Source organism: Diachasma alloeum, unplaced genomic scaffold (assembly GCF_001412515.2).
Source record: "Diachasma alloeum isolate Michigan unplaced genomic scaffold, Dall2.0 Dall_scaffold_00354, whole genome shotgun sequence".
Lineage (NCBI taxonomy): Eukaryota > Metazoa > Arthropoda > Insecta > Hymenoptera > Braconidae > Diachasma > Diachasma alloeum.
The window spans coordinates 179,772-187,347 of NW_021680493.1; the positions used below are offsets into that span (position 1 = coordinate 179,772).

The 7,576-nt window shown below is 36.8% G+C and overlaps 1 protein-coding gene across 1 annotated transcript in view; it reads right to left on the bottom strand.

Moving 5' to 3' along the window:
• The window catches only part of LOC107041093 (protein neuralized), a 39,521-nt gene that overhangs the window by 31,041 nt on the left and 904 nt on the right, over nucleotides 1–7,576 (bottom strand). The gene's annotated exons all lie outside the window — the stretch shown is intronic.

Genomic DNA, 7,576 nt, shown 5'->3' on the forward strand with positions numbered 1-7,576 from the left:
AAAAATTCAATTTTGGCGAAAGTCGACTTTCCCCCTGGAAAAATCCAAGATCTGACACTTTGACCCTTGTGACCCTTTGACCGACTTCCCCGTGAAAAAATCCAAGATCTGACACTTTAGCCCCCGGTGAAATTTTTTTTTTCAGTTTTCACTTTTTCCGCACGAGATTGGCCACGCGTGCTGCGCACGCCCTTCTCATTTCCTCATGTAGTGGCGCTTCGGTTTCAGTCTTACGCTTATTCGAGATTTTCGAAATAATTCGAGATCGATTTCTTTTCTCCTTTTTACGATAGGATAGAGAGATGAGTAAAGAGTTTTTTTTAGTTTAAGAACTTGAGGGGATAAAGAGTATTACCGGTGGCCTTTTTTTATATATTCTATTTCATTGCAGGAGATTTTTAGTTGACCGGGGGGCACGGGAACGTCAAATGTGCGATGGAATTGGAAATTCTTGAATTATTTGCGGTTTTGGTAATTAATTCAACAGATTTTTGTTGTCTTTCACTACAAAGTTTTCCAACAGCTGCCACAGGGCGTCAACAGTACCTAAGTATCACCTCTGGGTCTTTCTTTATTTTTTAATTTCATTGAATTATCGGAACGGGGAAGTAATTGTTGGGGATCGGGAGGAGAATTGTTGCGGCAGTGTCAGATGCATGACGAAATGCAGAATTATTGAATTATTTGGTTTGATTTTTGATTCAAGGTTTTTTTGGTTGGGAACGTATCATTGTCCATTCTTGAATTTTCAATTTCATTGAATTTTGGAATGAGGAAGTGATTTTCGGAATTGGGGAAGGGGTTATTGTTTTTGGATGGGATGCGAAAGATTTTTGGTCGATTGAGTGACAGGGGAGCATCAGATGTGTGATGAAATGAGGAGTTCCTGAATTATTTGTGCTTTGATTATTAATTCAAGAGATTTTCGTTGTATTTCAGAGATTGACGAGAATTTCCTGCGGAATTGAAAACAAAACGACCTTTTTTGCTGGGACTAACGGTTCTTTTTAACACTGGGTGAAATTACTCAGTTTTGTTCGTTATTTTTTAATAAAGATTAACGAAAACTGCACTCAATTGCAGCTTTAGAAAATTAAGACCTCTTTTCATGAAAAATTTTGAAACACAATTTTTCAATTGATGAGACTCTCAGCCAATTCCATTATTTGAAATTATTTTTTTTTGCTTCTGAATGGGAGCTTTGTAATGACTCAAATTTAAGTTTCCAATAGTTTGTGTTGGGATAACTGAATATGGCCTAAAAAGTCCGAATGTGATTTTTAGATGGTGTCTGTGTTTATTTTTACGGATTAATCGTTTCTTCGATGGTTTTAATCAGTTGGTTAAATCCATCGTTTCAACTATCCTCATTCATCCAAAAATGCAATTATCCACTTGTTTATAATTCCATACAACTTACGATTATTTAGAATCCCTTGGCCCCAGACGACCTTCACCAAATCGACGTAAAAAAATCCCCAAATCCTGTCATTTCAATTCTCCCCTCGTCCCCGTAACTGTTCCTCGATTCAGACAATAGTCCTCGAGCCCCAAGAAAACATTTTAAGCGTCTGCGGAGCTAACGAACAATGCACAATTATTTTTTTTTGCATTAATTATTCGTTTTTGGACATACATAATCGATCTTCAATTCATGAGAAATCTCACTCCAATCTCCCACGATTTTTAAAACTTTTAAAACTCATTTAAAGCGTTGCGCGTCTTCTCAACTACATCGAGGAGTTTTTTCTTTTCATTCATCAATTCCTGCAACTGTCGACAACTTAATGTTCATAATTTACGTTTCAATTATCCTCATTCATCCGAAAATGCAATTATCCACTTGTTTATAATTCCATACAACTTACGATTATTTAGAATCCCTTGGCCCCAGACGACCTTCACCAAATCGACGTCAAGAAATCCCCAAATCCTTTCATTGTAATTCTCCACCCGTCCCCGTAACTGTTCCTCGATTCAGACAAATAGTCCTCGAGCCCCAAGAAAACATTCCCATGTTACTCCTTCAAGAATCACCTCAATGGGACACGCGCCAATCTCCTCGACACATCAAGAATACGAAAACGTTCGGATCGCCTAATTCCTGTTTGTCGAGACCCCCCGAGAATTTTCCATTGTGCCCCGTCCCCTCAGCATTCACGTCACGTGTTCACTCCTCTCGTCACCGGATAATCGTAAACAGAAGGTGCAATTGCCACCAGATGATGAAAAACCAAAAATTTCAGCGCTATTTCGTGTTGTACTGGGTTTACAAAAATTTTATTATTTATGACCGCATGTGTTACCCAGGTGCGAAAAAGGATGGACGAGTGGACGAGGTATGCGAAACACATGGTGAACCCAACGAAAAACTAACCGAATGAGGCAGTGTCCTTCCCGGTTTAATACATTTCTCGTGTCTCGTTCGATTTCTGACGGGAGAGTCTATGGGATTCCAGGTGCCATCCACGACAATTTTCGGACAATTCTGAGGATGGGGAGATGGGCTCAATGGGATCCCCATTGATTTTTCAAACTCACATCTGCTGAACAGAAAAAATACGGGAGGAGTCGATGCGCCACTACCGCAAGTTCTGTTATTTCGCTTTTATTCTTGAGTTTCTATTGGGGATAATTTTTTGTCTATTATGACCGCAGAAAAGTAGAAACGACTCGAGTTCATAGTTTATTTTCTTAAATCTATATTTTTGAGACTTCTTGAGATTTTTTTGGGAATTTTTATAGTGGAAAAACGCAGATTTTCATGATTTTTATCATTTGTTAATCAAAATTGATGAATTTGTTGTTAATAATGCTTTTTAGGAATTTACTAATACACTGCGAAAAATTTTATTTGATGTAGATGAAAAAAATTACTAAATAAATAAATAAATGAATATTAATAGACTGTTAAGAATTTCTGACGGGAATTTTAGGTACACTTTTCAGAAATTTTTATACTGGGGATAATTTTTGTATATTATGACCGCAAAGAGGTATAAAACGACTCGAGTTCATCGGTTTTTTTTCTTAAATCGATATTATTGTGGCTGAGATTTTTTTTCGTGAATTTTGATAGTGGAAAAAATACAGATTTTCATATTTTTTATAATTTGTTAATTAAAATTAATGCATTTGTTGTTAATAATTCTTTTCATCAATTCCGCTGTAATTTCAAGGACTTTCGTCATTGAAAATTCCTCGTAATTTGGCATTAAATATACACGTTTTCATTGAAAATTCATCAATAATTTGGGAATTAATTGATCATCCACCCTTCACCCGATTTACTCAAATTCATATTGTTTGTTCTTAAATCCATAATTTTGAGAATTTTTCTCACGAGTTTCGACAGTTGAAAACCCCCAGAATTTAATAATATGAATATATTAATCAGAAATAATGAATTTGTCGATAACAATTTTTATTCGCTCCCCTCGCCAACCCCCATATGACCCCCCATGATTCTTATTCTGATCCTTAATCTGATCCTCGTGACCCTCATTCTGGCCCTCATTATACTCCTCGTGACCCTTATTTTGACCCCTCATTTCAGACCCTTAATTTCGTGGGCCTAATGGTAGTAAAAAATCATAAATATTTGTTTGAAAATCAATTAAAACATTTTTCAATGTTTTTACTATTTAAATTTTGAAGCTCCAATTCAATTAATGTTTTTGGAACCCAAATAACGAAAACTATTGAAAATTAATTATCAACAATTTGACAATTAATTAATCATCCCCATTTCCCCAGAGAAGGATTCGAATAATTTCTGTCGAAATGAGCCATGAAAATAGTCTTGAATGGGGAATTAAAACGAGAAAAAAATGAGGTATAATTCAAAAGCTCGTAAAGGAGCTCCTCTCCTTCATCCGCCACGCGATTATCCCCACCCCTTGCCAATTTTTTTTTCTTCCTGAGCATAAATGCGAGGGGTAGACAAACAGCCTGCCACGCGCCAGCGTAATCTCTCCATCTTCCTCACTCACTTCCATCTTGCAGCCATCCCCGAGACATCTGTTTGGGATGAATTTCCTTCCTCCTTGCACTGATGAAGAGTGCCTCGGGTACATGGGCTCGGCCAGCCGCTTGGTAACAGCACACCTCGGGCTGGACTGACCGTACATCCCAAATTGCTCCATTCCGGGGGGATTAATTATGTTTCACACAAGTTTAATGAAGTTCGGGGGGAATTTTTAAATGCAAGCGAGGAAAGAAAAATCGTTTTACAAAAAAAAAATCAATTGCGAATATCTTCGGAGGGGAGAGTTTCAGAGAAAATTTCATAAAACATTTTTTGCGGGAGATTTAATGAGCTTAAAAAAGTTACCAGAACATTTTTTTATTAACTCAATAGTTCTCTAGATATTTAGCAAATACTCCCAACCAAAATTTTCAAGTCAGCAAAAAGAAGAAAAAATCGTGTTTTAATCCTTCATAACTCGAGATCGGCAGAGTGAAAAAAGCAATTTTGTTGTTCATTTTGAAGGTATTTTTTCCGGCTTCAAAATGAGCACTGACTCATCGAAATCGCGCCATTCGTGAGATATCAACGATTGAATCAAGTTTACTTTGTTTCAGAATTTCCCTCAAAAATTAATTGTTTTTAATTTTTAAAAAATTGTTGCCCCCTGAGATGGCTTGAACAACAATACCTCGAGTTCTACAATTGGTCATGCCACCATCAATCCCCAATTAATGTCCCCCGATAATGAATAACTCAAGAATAATTGCGCTGAATTATCCCGACGTGAAATTGATAAAAAATAAATTAAACAGAATAATTCCGTTTTGGAAAATTTGGATCGAGTCTGGAGGAATCGATGGCACATCTGCCTCGTATGTGTGGCAGGTGGTGGTGGGTCTCACTCACTTCTCTTTCACTTTTTCTCGCCCAAAGCCGGGATGAAATTCACCGGTTCATACGTATCTACACATTTATTCCCCAGACGACATACGACTGGACAGACAGAGTGCGAGATAGAAATACAGAGAGGGACTGAAAGCGCATAGCAACTGCCCACCCATCCACCGATGCTCTTTAATTATCACCCCAAAATTACCATAATCATTTTGCATATTTGATAGACAACATGTGGAATACGCAAGACGAATTGGGATGGAGTAAATTAAATCGAATTAATTGGAGAGGTGCAGGCTCACATTAGACTCGGCTCAATGCCGAGAACCTTTTCCAATTGACGTCATTGTCAGTTTTGTTTTCGAGGGGCTCTAATTTTATTGGAATGGCTCGGGAATAATGTCTATTCGTTTCGTAATTGAATTCCAATTGAGTTAAGAATATAATTTGACGGGGAGATGCGTTTTTGCCGGACTCTTTTAGCGATGTTAGGGAAACTGTTGGGTTTAGAGGGAAATGTCAGGAGAGATTTTTAAAGCTCATGAAATTCTCTACAGAAAATGTTTAGTTACATTTTTTCCTAAGTCCACTGATTCAGGATATATTTGCGGATGAACGTGCAATTTGATAAAAAGTGAAAAAAAAATTACTAAATTCCATTCAGAGTATTTTGAAAATATCTCGGAAACTGGTGGGTTTAGACGAAAATGTGGTTGAATATTTTTTATAGCTTATGAAATTCCCTACAAAAAATGTTTTGTGACATTTTTCTTCACAACTCTTCGTTAAGCGCATATTCACGATATAACGTGAAACAAATTTTTTGTTGTACAAAAAAAATTGAAATTATTGATCATTTGATCCTGCGGTGTTTTAAATTTCATGTCACGCATGATTTTGTTAGTTATAAAAATTCGATGGAGGTGCGCCTGCGTCTAATGGCATCATCCTGGCCAAACTTGGGTGTCATCGACCCCCGAACATTGTCGTCGCTACGCAAATCGCACACCTATTCCCTTTGTAAACCCGACGAGTGTAAATTGCCCTCAGTGAGATACCGCTCTTCCTCCTAACTACAAAAATACCCAGTTTTGTATATTTAACGAACGATTACGCCAGAGTATTTATTTACAAACTGTGGGGGTCTTCGTGTCCCACTTACTCACACATCCGGCTTCCTATTCTTATCTCACGCGCTTTATCTACGAGCGTATGTTTTTCCGACGTAGGTATGAACGAGAGTTATAATACGGGTATTAGCGATTTGCTGTTAGCGAGATGCTCAATGCTCTTGCGGACATTGCTAACATACTAGACACTTCATTCAACGCTTTTTTATTTTGTGGATTATGTTGGGGGGGGGGAATTCATTATTTAAGGAATTACGTTTTTTTAACAGTCGTTGTTTACAAATAAATGATTGAAATTGTTGAAACTTTCAGAAAAGTTTTTTTTTCTGATTGTTTATAAATTATTTATAGAAAATGCTCGCAATTTAAAAAAATTGCACTTTTTAAATTACTTCATCAATCTTCCTCCAAAATTTTCTCATTTTTTTCAGATTTCTTAAATGTTTCCAACGGGTCAATATCGAATTTGAAATTCAGACCTGCGAAGTTGAAGTGAACTAGACGGAGAGAAATATTCAATAAAAATTGCGTCTTTTCCGTAATTCCCGAGCGAAATGTGGTTGTAGGAAATTTTACGGAACTGTCGCGGAATTTTTCCAGAGCGTTCCGTAATTTTTATCTGAATCTCCTGCGAAAAATTACGATTACCGATTACGTATCGTAATTTTTATCTGAATCTCCCGTGAAAAATTACGATACGTAATTGGTGAGCGAATTATGAGTTCTGCAATTTTTACTGAACATTTCTCTCCGTGTAGCTAAAAATTGATAACGTGTGGGCACGCACTTTTACCAGAGCATCAAAAAACATTGAATTCCAGAAATTCACACTCTAAACTGTGTTCTAGAAGGTATTGAATTATAATTATGATTAAAATCTTATTCAGTGCCCTGCACGGAGAGAAATATTCAGTAAAAATTACGAAACGCTCTGGAAAAATTCCGTGACAATTCCATAAAATTTCCTACAAGCACATTTCACTCCGGAATTCCGGAAAAGATAGGGGAGACTGGGGTAAAACGGACACTTTTGATTTTTTTAAAAATGTTAACGAGGGGTTGAAATGTTGATAAAATTCAATAATTTTTCTTTTCAATACGAAGAACAACTCTTTCCCTTTGTGACGAGCCTAAACAGAGCTCAATTGATAAATTTCTTTCTGAGTTATAAATAATTTTAAAAAAGTCTAAAGACAATGACCAACCAATTAATTAAAAAATAAACCAATTAATTCAGCGCTTGCGGCCGGGGTGGCAATAGTAGGAGAGAGTACGGTAAAATGGACACTTTAGACTTTTTAAAAAATATTCATAACTCAGAAACAAATTTATGAGTTGAGCTCAATTTAGGCTCATCACAAAGGGAAAGAATTGTTCTTTGTATTGAAAAAAAAAAGATTAAATTTCTTCAGCATTTCAACCCGTCACTAATATTTAAAAAAAAGTCAAAAGTGTCCATTTTACCCCAACGTCCCCTGCTGCTAAATAAAAAATTTCGAAATGAAAATTTCCATCGGCCGGAGCCCTGCACCTCCTGCGACTGTGCCTCATCAATAATCATATCCCCACCGCCCCCCCCCCC